Source organism: Acanthochromis polyacanthus, chromosome 22, assembly GCF_021347895.1.
Source record: "Acanthochromis polyacanthus isolate Apoly-LR-REF ecotype Palm Island chromosome 22, KAUST_Apoly_ChrSc, whole genome shotgun sequence".
NCBI lineage: Eukaryota > Metazoa > Chordata > Actinopteri > Pomacentridae > Acanthochromis > Acanthochromis polyacanthus.
The window spans coordinates 732,331-748,567 of record NC_067134.1 but is presented as its reverse complement, the minus strand read 5'-3'; the positions used below and the strand labels follow the sequence as shown (position 1 = coordinate 748,567).

The window sequence follows — 16,237 nt, the reverse complement described above, 5'->3', positions numbered from 1 at the left end:
CCTATAGCAGCATGACTAGGGGCAGAACGAAGGGACGTCCAAGAGGGAGTCAGCTGTGCAATGAAGACACAAGCCGAACCCCTGTGGGTCACCCAGTCAGCCCCAACTATAAGATTTGTCAAAAAGGAACGCTTTAAGCCTGGTCTTAAAAATAGAGAGGGTGAAGTAAGTCAGTGTCAGCGGACGTTTCTTTTTCACCTGCACATCATGGATGTCTGACAAACTAAATATTCTACACAACTTGATAAACGAGCCAAATCCAATCAGATTCAGTCTCTAAAAGCAGCTGCTGATAACATCTGGACATTATTAATGTTCCACAATCACCAGAAACATGATGAGCACTTTGATCTGTTCCAACAAAACATCTGTGAGATGTGGAACAACAACTTTATTACTGACAAACAATCCTTCAGAGGATGGAAACAATGAAATATCAGATCAGGAGCTGTAGTTTGATCAGCAGGAGCCAGTTGATGGTTGGACAGAGTGTCATTTTTCTACACAGCATCAGAGTGAAGTTGTTGGATTTTCTTCCCAATAAAAGTGGTTGAGATGATGATGTGATCAGCTCCTTCATCAACATGTGAATGTGTAGAAATAAAGGCCAGAGTGAGGCTGTGGTCAGAGAGGAGGAGCTTTCTTAGTCCTCAGCTGTTTCCAGGAAGCTGCTGCAGCTTCATCATGTCTCATATTAACGTCATCTAAAGGTGCAGCAGCTGATCTTTGCTCTTTGTGTCTCAGAGTGACGGCAGCCTGCAGACACAGAGGAGGATTTTCTCTCAGACCTGGTCCACACAGCAGAGAGCTGCAGAGGAAGAAGCTGAGTGAGTGGAACTTTGCTTCTCTTTGATTCAGACACAAAAGACAGAATAGAAATCAGCTGATCACAAGAGTCCGTGTGAAAGGACAGAAACAGACTGAAAACACTGATAAAGAGTCAAAGAGAGCAGAAAGAAATCCAAGAGAACAGCTTTGATTACTGTCAGGAGAAATGTGGGGAGAAGAATCCTCACAGAAGTTTGTGTTTGGTTGAAAAGTTGAAGAATGAAAAGTATGTGGAGTCCATGAGAGACATTTAGTGCAGTAATGATGTGTTTAGTATCAGTCAGTGTTTGGTCTGGACTCTGAACAGGCTCAGTATAAAACTATAAAACCTGATATGAGGCTCTGATCCTGGACCAGATAGAAAATCATTAACCTGAAGGACATTCTGATACACAGAGTACATGTATCCTACTGCACACAGAGTACATGTATCCTACTACACACAGAGTACATGTGTCCTACTACACACAGAGTACATGTATCCTACTACACACAGAGTACATGTATCCTACTACACACAGAGTACATGTGTCCTACTACACACAGAGTACATGTATCCTACTACACACAGAGTACATGTATCCTACTACACACAGAGTACATGTATCCTACTACACACAGAGTACATGTATCCTACTACACACACAGTCAGGGCTGTACAGTGGGAGCGTTTCACTCGCATATGCGCCTAAAAATAGATCGGTGCGAGTAGAAAAAATAAAAAGGGAGCACACGTGCGAGTACAGATGTCAACCCTATCATTCGCATTTTCTCCTAAATAAGTCCACACAAAGTGGATCAAAGTAAAAGTCACAGCCTACACCTTCTTCTTCAACAACTTTTTTTCCACATCGGCGCTAAAACACGACATGGTCAGAAAAACCGTGAGCTCCTCTGACTCTCAGACCGTCTCCCCCATAGATCTATACAAACATGTATATATCTATGGTCTCCCCCCCCACAGTACCGAGCATCACACAGACCGACGTACTTTCTTAAAGCGACAGGCTCCTATTTTTGTCTTTAGCTTTTATGAACACATTAACTTGAAATAACCAAATACTGTGTCTGTCTAAATTATAATAATGCAAATGACACTAAATTAAGCATGTAAAACAGTTTAAATACCATAAAGTAATAACTGAACTAAAACTGTCATCAGTTAACACAATCTATGCATTCTGCACCTATAATCAGACTCCCCTAAGAATGCAAGATATGGCATCAAAATATGTCTGGTATTTATGTATAAAGTCTTTAATATAAGTATAGTTCTTAAGTATAAAGTCATTTGTAATTGTTGTTGTTTTTATTGGGCCAGTTAACAATATAATAGAATTTAAATTCTTTAATCCCACACCTGGGAAATTATTTGCTACAACAGCTAAAACACCAAATCACAAGTCTAAAAAAATAAACCTAGTAAATTACAGTCTGTAAGAACAGAATAATAAAATAAGGGGCTAAATGATCACAGTATGGCAGATTAAGAACAGAGAGACTGTTTCAAAACTAGGACTTTAACAGAAATATGCAGGTTGAGTTAACTGTGCAGATTGTATGATATGAAATAAAATCTGGAGTCAGAATTTATTGGGCCACTTAACAAAATATGACTTCCCTCTTATTTTGGGAATGCAAGAAGTGACAACCTCCAAACTTTCTCCGCTACATCTGCTCCTCTGCTGCTGTTGTATAAGGTCTTGTGTACATGGTGGCTTCCACCGAGTTTTTGGATTGGAAATTGGAAAAATGTAACACAATGCCATCTGAGTGATGATGGAAAATATGACAAAAGAAAGAAGTCAGTAGACCAATCACACTCCAAATGAAAGGAAGCCATATTGGTGAAAGTTTGTTTTCTTTGGTGAGAAAAAAATCAATAATTCTTTACAAACTAATTACAAAATACACATACATATGTACACCTCCTGTTATGAGAACAAAATCAAACATAATTCTTTGCAAACTATTTACAAAATACACACACACACACTCTCTAAACATGGGCTTTGGTGTTTCCTTGTGACGGATGTAGTATAGATGTCCATCTGTAAAAATACATTGGTTTATTAGTTCACAAAGTCCTGAGGACCAGTGAAGCTGATGTATGTGACACTGGTGAGGGATGATAATCTATTTTGTGGGAGAAGCTTTGTTTGTGCAATGTCACTGTTAGAACTGCATCCATTTATTTGACCACTGAAGACCTCATGAGGATCAGCTTGGAGGGGCCATGTCTGGAGGACTTTGATCCAAGTCCTGCAGTGGAGCTGGATGAACTCAGCCAAGTGTGCCAGGACGACTTGAATACAAAAAGATGTGGGACAGGGATGTTCTCTGTGTTAAAGAACTGAGCCTACTGCTTGGCTTGTTGTGTGAATGTTAATAATAAAATTGTGCGACTCATAGTGAAAATTCATAGTGCTCCTAAATGTTTTTCACTAGGAGCACCTGTGCTATAGTGAAAAAGCTAAGCGTACAGCCCTGAGTGGTAATGTAGGAATGCTGGGAAGTCTGGACCACCTCTGCATCGTACAATGAAGGCTGCATGCCGACCCGTCATGGAGGAGCCCCGTCCATAGTCACTGAAACAAGCTTTTCTAACGTTTTTATCCATGAAGAAACTTTTCACCACGCTGTAGATGTCAGTTCCCCTTGTTGTTGTCTGCAGGGGCAAAAGTGTCAGGAGTTCTTTAGAGGAGAAACCATCAAACACCATTCAGATGAACATCATCAGCTGAGCTGTACTGCTGCTGTCCACAGACTCGTCCCACTGAATGCTAAACCTCCTGCACTGAGCCAGATCCCATCCAGCTGCTCTGTCAAGTTTTCAGATACAGCCGACATTCTTCTAACCATCGTACCCCCAGTTGGAGAGAGTGGAGATGGCATCTGGACCGTTCTTCTCGTCTTTGAACACAGTGTTTGCAACCATCATCACTGCTTCTTTCAACACCTCCCCGTCCCAAAAGACTTTCTTGTTCTTTGTCAAAAAATCTGCAGCTCTAAATGAAGCCTCAGTTGCTTTTTGTGATTTTATTGCTGTCCTTTTTCACCCAAAGCTGCCTTTAAGTCCCGGGCTTTTTCTGTCCGTAGTGCTACCAGGTGGGTAGTTAGCATGGAAGCTTTTGTGACGGGTCCAGTAGAGTCTCTACACATTGTGTCGCTTTGCCGTCACAATAAAATGAGACACACACATTTATCTGTCACTGTCGTAAAAAAGAACTCTTCTTCCTTGAAAATAATGTTTTTTCTTTCACTTCTCTGCCATGTTTTGGGGTAAAAACCACATCAGCTTCCTAAAGTGTCTGCGTCTGCTTCAGCAAAGAGTGACCTGGTGGTTTGACATGAGCAGTGAGCTTTGACTTCAGACAAGCTCAAAGTTCATTTACACCTTTTTAAAAAATTATATTCAATATTTTCATTTAAAATCTGCAAACCAACTGTTAGCTTGTTAGCTTGTTAGCTCATCTCTGTCAGGAAGCCATAGACAGCTTTGTGTTAGTGGGAATTAATTCTAGCGAGGACATGAATTAAACTGAAGAGGACGATAGAAGCATGTCCACATGACCTGTGTGTGTCTAAAAAAGTGAACTATGTCCAGTTTATCAGATTTATCAGAGCCGATATTTTATTCTGGCAGCATTAATGTTCATATTCCAAATAGAGAAAACATTCACAGACCAGGAGATTTCTCAGTTTTTAGTTCTTTCTAAGGGAGTGGAAGCTAGAAGGAGCTGCAGGTGAATGATTTGTGATAATCAGGTCCAATAAAGGAGCTTTCTGATGTGTTTGAGGTGTTTCAGAGTGACGGCAGCCTGCAGACTCAGAGGACCGGTGACGGAGAAGCAGCCCAGGATTTTCTCTGTTTCTGCTCAAACCCAGACAGCAGAGATCTGGACTGGTGGGAAGAAGCTGAGTAAGTAGAACTTTGATTGATTGCAGTCTCTGAGGTTCCTCCTTCATCTCCAACAAACACAAACATGAGGCTCAGTGTCTTTGAAAGCAAGTGTGCAGACAGAGAGAAGTTTTCTTCCAGAGGACACAGACATCCCATCAGACTGAGGACTGGACATTTCATCTGATCCTGTTTTCTCCTCAACACCAAACTGGTGACTGAAATGTGCTGTTTAGTGAGACTCAGGTTGTTGTTTGGACTCAGTGGCGTCATCAGAGCCGGACATCCCCAGCTGTAGCCCCCAGTGTTTATGAAGAGCCCCGGATCTGGTTCATGGATCATTCCAGTCATTAAAGTCCCCAGAATAAGAGCAGAGCACTGATCCAGCTGGAGCTGATGTTGTGTGTCATGTGTTTGTGTTGTTTTCTTGCTCTTGTTAGAAAACTGCTTGATCTGCTTTAGCTGGCAGGGTGTCTGCTTTTGGATCCTTCAGCCAATCAGAGAGCAAATCTCAGGTGTGTTCATGATGATCTGGGTGTAATTTCATTTACACCATCCAGCAATGCTTTATAGAGCTTTAATCAAACAGGATTCAGTGCATTTTTTTAACTTATTTTTTATTTGAACATCCAACACACATACATCTATAACTTGCCACAATTATCACATTTTTCCCTTTCATCAGTCCTTTCATTTGAGATGTCCTTTTTTCTTTTTCCCCCCACCCTCCTCCGATCCCCCGATAGTCCAGTCATTGCAGTAATTGTTTAAAGAACAGAAATATGCCCCACTTCACAAATATAATAGTAAATAATAAAAAGGAGGGGGGAGAATAAGTAAATAAAAGTAAATGAGTAAATGAAAAGCAGGAAAAGAAAAGAAAAAGAAAGAAAAAAGAAAAAAAATTACCAAAAACCAGATGCAGAAAACATGACTCACAAATCCGTAAATCAACCCTCATATCATATATCATTGCAGTATCAAAGGCATCACAAGCTTCCATCTCTTTAAACATTTTTCTTTTTGAAGTCTAACAACATAGGTACTTTTTTCCATTTCATAAATCTCCCATACCTTCAAAATCCAGTCATTATATGAAGGGGGTTCAGGTTTCAGCCATCGAAATGTAATACACTTAATGGCAACAGCTAGTAGGATTTGTAACAAATATGCATTATCTCGACCTGTGACACCTTCTGGTATTATACCAAGAAGAACCACTATGGGTTCTTTGGGTATTACACTATGAAAAATTTCTTTTAAAGCATCAAAGACCTCCTTCCAATAATCCTCTAATTTTGGGCATGATCACATTATATGAGTATGGTTTCCTATGTGCTGACCACAATGCCTCCAGCATTTGTCTGACCCTGCTTGCTTCCATTTAGCTGTTATATGTGGGGTTTGAAAATACCTTGTTATAATTTTCCACCTAAATTCTCTCCAAATAATAGAACTGGTTACTAAATGTGCTTCCTCACAACCCTGTGTCCAAGTTTCAGTCGAAATAATTCCACAAAATTCAGTCTCCTATTCGTCTTTAATATGCAGAGTATCATTTGGGTCCATGGATGAAAATATGCTGTACACTTTAGAGACCACTCGTTTAATATTGTGATTTGATTGTATTTCCTGTAGAAACACCTCAAACTGAGAGGGGTTTTTAACTTTTTTATATTCTTGATGTGTTGTTAGAAAATGTCTCGGTTGCAGGTATCTATAAAAGTTAGTTTGTGGGAGTATAAAGTCACGTCTTAGTTGTTCAAAAGATTTAATCCTTTAAGCTGCAGTCAATTCCAGCCGTTTTCAGTACAAAAAATCGCTAATATTCTATTTTTAAATTAAAAAAATTACGAAAAATACAGGGAATATTGGACGCGCATCGCGAGGTGCATTTCCTTGAAAACGACCGATTCGTGGATTTTATAGCGACTTCAGGACATGTTTTGGACAAAATAGTTTACTGGCTTGTGTTGTCTGGATGTAAAAGGTTGGATATATTTTGTGGAATATTTTCATTTGTGTGTAATAATAAACCCGGAAATGTGAGTCGCGCTGTGTGCTTTGAAGCCGTGTATAGAGAACGGATGGATGAATATTTGTTGTTTGTCGGACAAATGTGTTTTTCTCACCCGCTGTGGTAATCGCATCTGAAAGTGGTTTATGCCGGCGGATTCATGAGAATCTAAGCTTTCCATCGGCGTATAGTGTTTGTATAATCGTGTTTGCAGCCGTCGGACATTCTTGAAATTCCTATGCAAATTAGTAGGTGTACCGCCGGCGGGACACCTACTACGCACTGAAGCGCAAAGGGTTAAGTTCACCTTTGGCAAACAATTGGTGTACATATCTAAGACCTAATTGAGACCAGTTTTTGAAACCCATATCACTTTGAGATGGTATAAAATCCCCTAGATATCCTAACTCAGTCAAGATAGAGTTTCTTTGGTAAATTAAAGAATGCTTGTATAGTTTTCCAAATTTTTAATGTCATTTTTGTCCACACACCCATCTGGATATCCATCAAGGGTAGATCTGAAAAAGGAACCGTCTTTATTGGTACTGAGCATCAGCTCTTTTCGATATTAAACCATCGGGTATGTACCTGTTCCTTCATCCACGAGATCACTGGTCTCATTTGAGCGGCCCAGTAATAAAATTGTAAATTTGGAAGTCCCAATCCCCCCCGAGATTTAGATAATTGTATAATTTTAAATCGAATTCTAGGGCGTTTCCCCTGCCATCTGAATTTTGATATTAATTTATTTAATCTATCAAATGTAACTTTTGGGGACCTCTACCGGCAGCATTTGGAACAGGTAAAGTAATCTAGGTAGGACATTCATACGTATTGATTCGATACGACCAAGCATGGTCAGTGGTAGTGTTGTCCAGCGTTCCAGGTCCTCGCTTATACTTTTAATAATTTTGGGGTAATTTGCATCATATAGTTGTTCTAGAGTAGTGGTTGGCAACTGGCGGCCCGCGGGCCAAAACTGGCCCATCAGGAATAATATCTGGCCCGCCAGATGATTTTGAAAATTTGATTTGGCACGGAGCAAAGCCGGTCCGTCACCGCAACACGAAACTCGCATGGTCGGCTGCTGCCGGGCATTTCCGCGTTTGCACTACTGGTCGGGCACGGTTGTACCAGCCAGATTTCACTGAGCAACAGTGTGTGCAAAACGTGTGTGTCAGGAGTGTTTTTTAATACATCTGTGATCAGAATTGAGACGAGTGTCCCAAGCAGCAGCGATCAGCTGTAGAAGCTCCGCTGTTCGCGGTATCACCCCCCCCGCGGAATCGGAGCGCACCCCCCCGCAGGTTGGCCCGCTGTCCCATTGTTTACAAACATTTTGGCCCGAAGCCACATCTACTTGCTGACCCCTGTTCTAGGGAATGAGGAAGAGTGATACCCAAATACACCATATCTCCACTCCACTTAAACCCGCTTTTATTTTTAATATGTTCTGGTATTTGACCACTAAGGTCCATAGCTTCAGTTTTTTCAATATTAACTTTATATCCTGAGATAAAGCCATACTGCGAGATCAGTTTTTAAGGTGTGGAATTGTTGTTTCTGGTTCTGCTAAAAAAAGCAATACATCATCCACATATAGCGATAATTTATGTTCTTCTGTATCGATTTTAATACCTTGAACTAATAAGTCATCCTTAATAAGCTGAGCCAGTGGTTCAATACTTAATGCGAACAATAATGACGATAACGAACATCCTTGTCGGCACCCCCGTTCCAATGCAAAGTTTTGTGATCTAAATCCATTAACTTTAATGGACGCGAGTGGAGCTGAATATAATGTTCGAACCCACTTTATAAACCCAGGACCAAATTTAAACCGTTCCAATGTCTGAAATAAATATTGCCAAGAGACACGGTCAAATGCTTTATATGCATCCAGTGATAGCAACATAGCTTTCTCTCTATTAAGGTTTACATGACTCATTATATTAAGTGCCCTTCGGAGGTTGTCCCCATAAAACCTCCCTGCAATAAAACCGGTTTGATCCGGGTGGATTACGTGATTAATGATTTTATTTACTCTTTTAGAAAGTATGGTGGTAAGTATATGCAGGTCACTGTTCAGTAGGGACACTGGTCAATACGACTGACATTTTACTGGGTCTTTACCTTCTTTATGCAGTACCACTATGGTCGCTTCTTTCCATGACGGTGCCATCTCACCAGATTGCAATGAGTGATGATATGCTCTTAAAAGGAGTGGTGACATAATTTCTATTAGTTTTTTTTTATAGAATTCATTGATGTAGCCATCAGGGCCAGGACTTTTATTATTCTTTAGCATTTTAATTGCTTCCATTATCTCATGTTGCCTAATTGGTTCATCCAATTCCTTTCTCATTGTATCTGTTAATTCAGTCAGTTTTATATTTCTTAAAAAGGCAGATAAGACTGTATCATTTACACAAGTATCTGGATTTTTGCAAAGAGATTTATAAAATTCTGCAAAAGCCTCTGCAATTTATCAGGTTTAGTTAGCACTCGATGGGAATTATCAGGGATTATTTTCAAGATGGTATTAGAAGCTCGGTGTTTTCTTAACACACACACACACACACTATTATAGACATATACATATATATATATTGTTCGCCAGTCTAGCCTTCTTTAACCCTTGCCTCAGGTTAAAGTTGGACCAGCTCTCCGTTTAAAGGGTTAGATTCTATCTGCCTATTAGTATTCCACCTAACAGGTTTCAGCAGAATAATTAAGCTGGAGTTGAGAGACACTCGCCCAGGTTCTGACTGCCTTTCATCCGAACGTCTCACCCCTCTTATCTTATAAATGCTATCCCACTGAGCAGCCTTTCTAAGTAGTAGAATTGATTTATCATTCACATTCGTTATCGGTCAGCTTTTCTCTAAGGACTGCTTGCACTTGGTGCTATTCCTGGGTTCGTTTTAGAGGTTTGGAAAGAACTAACCTCAGGGGTAATGTTTAAACACTCTCACATTGGACTAAGTAACCTTTAAGAACCATTGGATTGAATGCACACAATCAACTTAACTTTTTACCACTATGCAGGTTTTAGTGGTTTATAATAATTTCATCAGGCTTCTCTTTAAATGCAATAAAACGCTTTATTAAGCAATTTAGCAAGGGCACAGCATCAATTCATGATTAAACAATTATTTATTTCTGATTAAAAATTATAATAATGTAACTAAATTGAGCGTACCTTACAGTCTTCTCTAATTATTAAATTTAGGAGAGAGAGCGAACAGCGTGGCCACTACCGTATCACTCGGTCTTGACTTGCGTCTGGAAAAATCTTCAGTTGTCCAGTAGACTCGGTACGATGTCTTCTTTGAGGACAAAAGAGATCTCTTCCTTCAGCAGGGGGTGCGGAGGAGTCCCGTAAGCCAATCGTGGTCTGGTAGTTATCTCTGGAATCGGCTGGAACGTTAGTGCTTACGCCCCAGCTGTCTTCTCTGTGGGATGGTGGTGATGGAAAAACCCTCGTCTGTTCAGGCTGTGGTGGGTCACTGGGTCTCCCAGCCCCGGGGAGGGGAACAGCCTGGTGCTGTTGCCTCCTTTGCCTCTTCGGGTGTAGTCGGTTCTTCCCTCTATTGGTTTCTTCTAGATAACTGCAGAACCTCTCAGGACTCTCCGTTTGGCAGAGTGTGGTCTTCGCTTGTTGAACAAAGTCAGAAAAAGACTTTGCTTCCAACGATGTCCTCAGCGATCTCTGAAGCCTAAGTCCCGCGTCGTCTTCCCGTCTCTAGGGCAATAGATGAAGGTGAAGATTCTTCAGAACTCCGGCCAAGTTCCCTTTGCAGCTCTTCTTGCAGCTCCGGCGAACGTCTCCCGTTCTGTGCTTGTGGCTCTGCCCTTTTATCTCTCTCCTGACACACAAAACTAGCTAGGTACGCCCTCTGTCACCGTCTATCTTATGCAATCGACTTATCATCACATACAGCAGTAATACAGAAGTTATGTTGTTACAGCAAATACACAGTGTCCACATTCTGTTTAACACACACACATTTCAGCCAGCCCTCTTGGGTTTTTCCCAAACTTCCCTTTTTTCTGAGGAGGTTGCTGTGTCACTGTGGCTGCCGAGTCATGGTGACTGTTGTTTACTGCACTTCTGCTTTTTTAAGATTTACACACACAAAGCCTATGAGGCCTGTACGCACACACAGAGCCCAAGCAGAGATTACACAGAATCACTTCTTAAATCATTCCTCTCAATCCAACATAATAAATCATCCGAATCATTACTTTAATCAAATAAACACTTTAAAAATATATATATTTTTTAGCAAGCATAATCATGTGGTTAACTTATAATGTTTCTTTAGCTCTTTATTTGTCTGCTTCGAAACCTTTATTACCTTAAGGCTATAATGAGCCTGAGAGCTCTCTGAGACCTCAACATCTGCATCTCACTTGACAATATATACACACACACGTATGTATGTATATATATGTATATATTTTAACGCATTGGCAATACATTTGGGGTATTTTAAATTTGATGGGTTGTGTTTATTTTACCTGCACAGCTTTTCCAGTGTTTACATTGTTAGTTTATCAGCTCAGGAAACACACTGACCAATCAGGTACGAGTTCAGTCATCCGACCTAACGCTGCTCAGCAAATGAAGTCTCTGCAGTCCAGCTGCTAAATATCACACGAGTTCAGAAAACAGGTGAGGGACAGACGAGAGGAGGACGGACAAAAAGATGAACAAGAAAAGCCCTGAGAGAATGCAGTGCTCTGCCAAGACTGTTTTTTCCTCAGTTTGTGTATTCAGAAATCACAGCACCATAGAATCTGATCATTTAATATAGATCGACCCACAAACTAACTAAATTACTTTGTGTGAGCACAGGCATGTGTTGTACATGCCTAGATTCTGTAGTACAGATACATAAATATGTCGCGGGTCAAGTAAATTAATGAAGGGAACTGAAACAGTGTTCACTTGTTGTCATGGTTACGGCGACGCCATCCCGGCCGCTATTTCTGGCAATGGAAAATCTTGAACAAATCTGTGGATCCAGACTATAAGCTGCATCACTGCCAAAATCTAATGAGGTGGTCCTTGTGTCATTTCTGAGCTTCCCTGAAAATTTCATCCCAATCCATTAGTCTGTTTTAGAATAATGCTGCAGACAGACAGATTCACAGACAAACGTACACCGATCGTCACATAACTCCTCCGTTCCTGGGTGGAGTTATAAACAAATGGACACTGAGAGAAAAGTCGCCCTGCACATGTTGACTACAGTGCCTATCATAAATATTCACCTCTTTGATGTTTTACCCTTTTATTGCTTTCATAAATCAATCATGGTCAATAAAATTTAGCTTTTTTAACAAAAAATTTATTGGAAAAAACTTTAATGAGAAAGTGAAAACAGATTTCTATAAATTAATGTCAATGAAAGAAAATTATCTAAATAAAAATAATTGTTTGCATAATTATTCACCCCCTTCCAGTCAGTATTTAGTAGATGCACCTTTGGCTGCAATCACAGCAGTGAGTCTGTGTGGATAGGTCTCAGTCAGTCTGCACATCTGCCCACTGCAATTTTGCTCCATTCTTCTTTGCAAAACTGCTCAAGCTCTGTCAGGTTGTGCGGGTATCGGGCATGAACAGCCCTTTTCAAGTCCAGCCACAAATTCTCTATTGGATTGAGGTCTGGGCTTTGACTCGGCCACTCCAGAACATTTACCTGGTTCTTTTTTAACCCTTCCTGTGTAGCTTTTGCAGCATGTTTTGGATCATTGTCTTGCTGGAAAATAAATCTTCTCCCAAGACGTAGTTCTCTTGCAGACTGAAAAAGATTGTCCCCCAGGATTTCAGTGTATTTTGCAGCCTTCATTCTGCCCTCTATCTTTACAAGCCTTCCAGGTCCAGTTGCTGAGAAACATCCCCACAGCATGATGCTGCCACCACCATGCTTCACAGTGGGGATGGTGTGTTTTTGGTGATGTGCAGTGTTTGGTTTCTGCCAAACATGACATTGTCAGGAATAGTGGGGTGAGCTCAGGAGCAAGGAATGCACAAGTGACTGTGAAGGCAACACAAGACTTTATTTACAGTTTGGGCGGAAAAACTACAAAACAAAGGAGTACTCCAAAGGAAACAGAAAGCGATAACTCTGGGCTAGGAACAATCACGCCTGCTAGTGGCTGGGCGGAGGGTTACAACAATAGTACGAAACAAAACTAAGAATGCCGCTGTCGGCTTGGTCTTCATGATCTACTACACTTCAATACTCAAAGATTACACTATAGCAGGGATGTCAAACTCATTCCACAAAGGGCCGGCGTGGCATAAATGAGTCAGGTCTGGTGTGATGCTGCTTAGTTGGAACAAAAACCTGCAGCCACGCCGACCCTTTGTGGAATGAGTTTGACATTCCTGCACTATAGGTTCTCTCGGTTCCTAAAACTGTCACTCTAACAATTGATTTCTACTTTAACATGACTGCCCTTCCGTGATCGATACTACGAAGCACGCAATGTCTACAATTTTGTCCGAAACTCTAAACTACAGATGCTGAATACAGCGGTTTACTACAGGAACGAAACTACGGGTTACTCAAGGTTCTCTACAATCACAAAGGTCTACGATAACTACAAACAGGCCAGGTATGCTTGGATCGGGTCCACAGCAGGGCTGGAAACCGGCGGCGGCTGCATGGAATGTGGCGTGGATGCCTCAGGTAAACGGTGGCAGGAACAGGTAATCCCAACTGCAAGCAAAGACAAAAGGGTAATATAATCACTGGCTGTGAACCCTACGAGCTCTGGCTACGATCCGGCACAGAAGAGTGGTTGGCATCTCTCTTTAAGCAGCATAGTTGCAGGTGCTCCACCTGTCACCAAACACGCTGATGAGGCAGATGGGAAACACCTGTTGCTCTGCCGCAGGAAACGCCAAAAAAGGGCACGGGAGGAAAAGCACTATTCAGGCCTGGCTGAAGCCGGCCTGACAGACGTCTTGTCTGATGGCCAAAAAGCTCAATTTTGGTCTCATCAGACCAAAGAATCTTCTTCCACTTGACCATGGAGTCTTCCACGTGCTTTTTGACAAACTCTAGTCCAGATCTAATCTGACTTTTCTTCAACAGTGTCTTTCTCATTGCCACTCTCCCATAAAGCTTTGACCGGTGAAGAACCCGGGCAGCAGTTGCTACATGCACAGTCTCTCCCATCTCAGCAGCTGAAGCTTGTAACTCCTTCAGAGTAGTTGTAGGGTCTTGGTGGCTTCTCTCACTAGTCTCCTACTTGTAGGTCACTCAGTTTACGAGGGCGGCCTGATCTAGGCAGATTCACACAAGTGCCATATTCCTTCCATTTCTTGATAACTGATTTCACTGAACTCCGGGGGATGTTCAGTGCCTTGGAAATGTTTTTGTAACCATCCCCTGAATTGTACTTCTCAGTAACCCTTTCCCTGAGTTGCTTAGAGTGTTCTTCTGTCTTCATGGTGTAATGGTAGCCAGGAATACTGATCAACCACTCTCTGGACCCTTCAGACAGCTGTTTTACAACTCAATCACTTGAAACACACCCACACCACTCAGGTGATCTTCATTTCACTAATTGTGAGACTATTGGCAACAATTTGATGGACCTCTATTGAATTAGACCATTAAATTAAAAAAGGGGGATGAATAATTATGCAAACAATTATTTTTATTTATATAATTTTCTTTCATTAATATTACTTTATAGAAATCTGTTTTCACTTTGACATCAAAGAGTTTTTTCCAATAAATTTTTGTGTTAAGAGAGCCAAATTTTATTGACCATGATTGATTTATGAAAGCAATAAAAGGGTAAAACATCAAAGGGGGTGAATACTGTACAGAACATAAAGCTGATTGAATCATTCGTCGTATTTTAACTCAAGAACAGCGTTGTTGTGACACAATTAAAACATTAAATAAATCTTTTTTTCCTTAAAACCAAATCAATGTTTTATCACTAAATATCATTATATTAGTCGGACAGTTCTAAACAGGAGTTGTTCTTATCAGCAGAACTTCAGTTCAACAGCTGTAGGATGGAAATGCTTTGAACGATGGATTTTTCATCAACACACGTAGAACTAGAACATTGTGTGGAGCAAATGTTTGTGGTCAAACAGAAGTGGAACAAGGATGTCCATCCACACTCATGACTTCCATTAGTGATCAAAGTCAGAGCAGCATAAAGACGACATGGATCTACAGAGCTGAATACGACCACCAGCAGCTTTTAGGATTCAGCCTCTTTATTTGGGACGTTTCTTCCATGTTTCACTCTAGAATTCCAATGTCTGGATATTGTGAAGAATTAAAGGTCTACTTATGATCTGAAAATGAAAAGATGAACTCTATTTAGTCCTAGAAGGTCATTATTCTTCCTCAGATATCTAAAACTAAAGTAATATTAATCCCTGAGGACCAGCTGGACCAGAGATGGTCTCTGTCTGAGCTCTGCATGCTTTCATTTCTTTCACCATTTACTGTCTTCTTTTGACACATTTTAAGAGTTTTCTGTCTTGTTTATGTTGTTTTGTGTTTTAATTTGTATAATCTTTGCAATTTTGGAAGGCAATTGTTTTTCTCATTTTTCGAGCTTGGGGTCTGATTTGTCTCTTTTTTAAAAAAAACAAAACATTTTTGTAATTTTGAGTCTCATTTTTGTCATTTTTTTTTTTCCATCATTATCTTTTTATTGGGTTTTTAAGGTATTTTCACATACAAACATGGAAAAAATGAGAGAGAACAACTGTAATAACCCAAAAAACAAACAAAAAAACAAACAAACAAAAACAAAAACCAAAGGCTTCTCTGTTTTATACTGTGTGGTTAAACACAAATACGTAATTCACCCATAATAAGAGTGTGGAGTATCAAAACAAGAAAAAGAGAAAGGAGGAAATAAAAAAGAATATTATTTTAGGACATCGCAAAGGACACTGCAGAGGACTACCAACAACTATGCCTCCTCCTCCATCTCACTCCCCATACCACCCAAATCCACATTTTCCATGTATTCAATAAAAGGTCCCCAAACGTTTTGAAATAGTGACCGTTTCCCTTTTATAATGTAAGTAATCTTCTCCATAGGTAAAGTTGTAGATATTTCTTTAATCCAGTTAATGAATTTTGGTTTACTTGTACTTCTCCATGAGATTGCTATAACTCTTTTTGCGAGCAGGAGACATAAATCCAGGGCAGTAATTATTTTTCTAGAAATACGATGTCTGTCAGGATATAAACCGAGAATAAACAATTTAGGGTCAAGGATTAATTGTATCCCTAAGATTATCTTTAAAGCTTGTTTAATCTCCCACCAGAACTGTTGGACTTTACTGCATTCCCAAACACAGTGAAAAAACGTCCCCCTCTCCTCTCCACACCTGATACACAAGTCTGGGATGTCATTATTGTACTTACTAAGCTTTTCTGGAGTCACGTATGTCCTCATTAACCAGCTATATTGCAGGACTTTGAGGC

At 40.4% G+C, this 16,237-nt stretch overlaps 1 protein-coding gene across 1 annotated transcript in view; it reads left to right on the top strand.

Annotated features, from left to right (window-relative positions):
• Positions 1-416: 416 nt before the first annotated feature.
• LOC127531954 (NLR family CARD domain-containing protein 3-like) overlaps positions 417-16,237 on the top strand; it is a 97,087-nt gene continuing 81,266 nt past the window's right edge. Inside the window, exons 1-2 of the mRNA XM_051942560.1 lie at positions 417-827; positions 4,629-4,750. The gene's annotated coding sequence lies outside the window, so the exon portion shown is untranslated. The remainder of the gene's footprint in view (positions 828-4,628; positions 4,751-16,237) is intronic.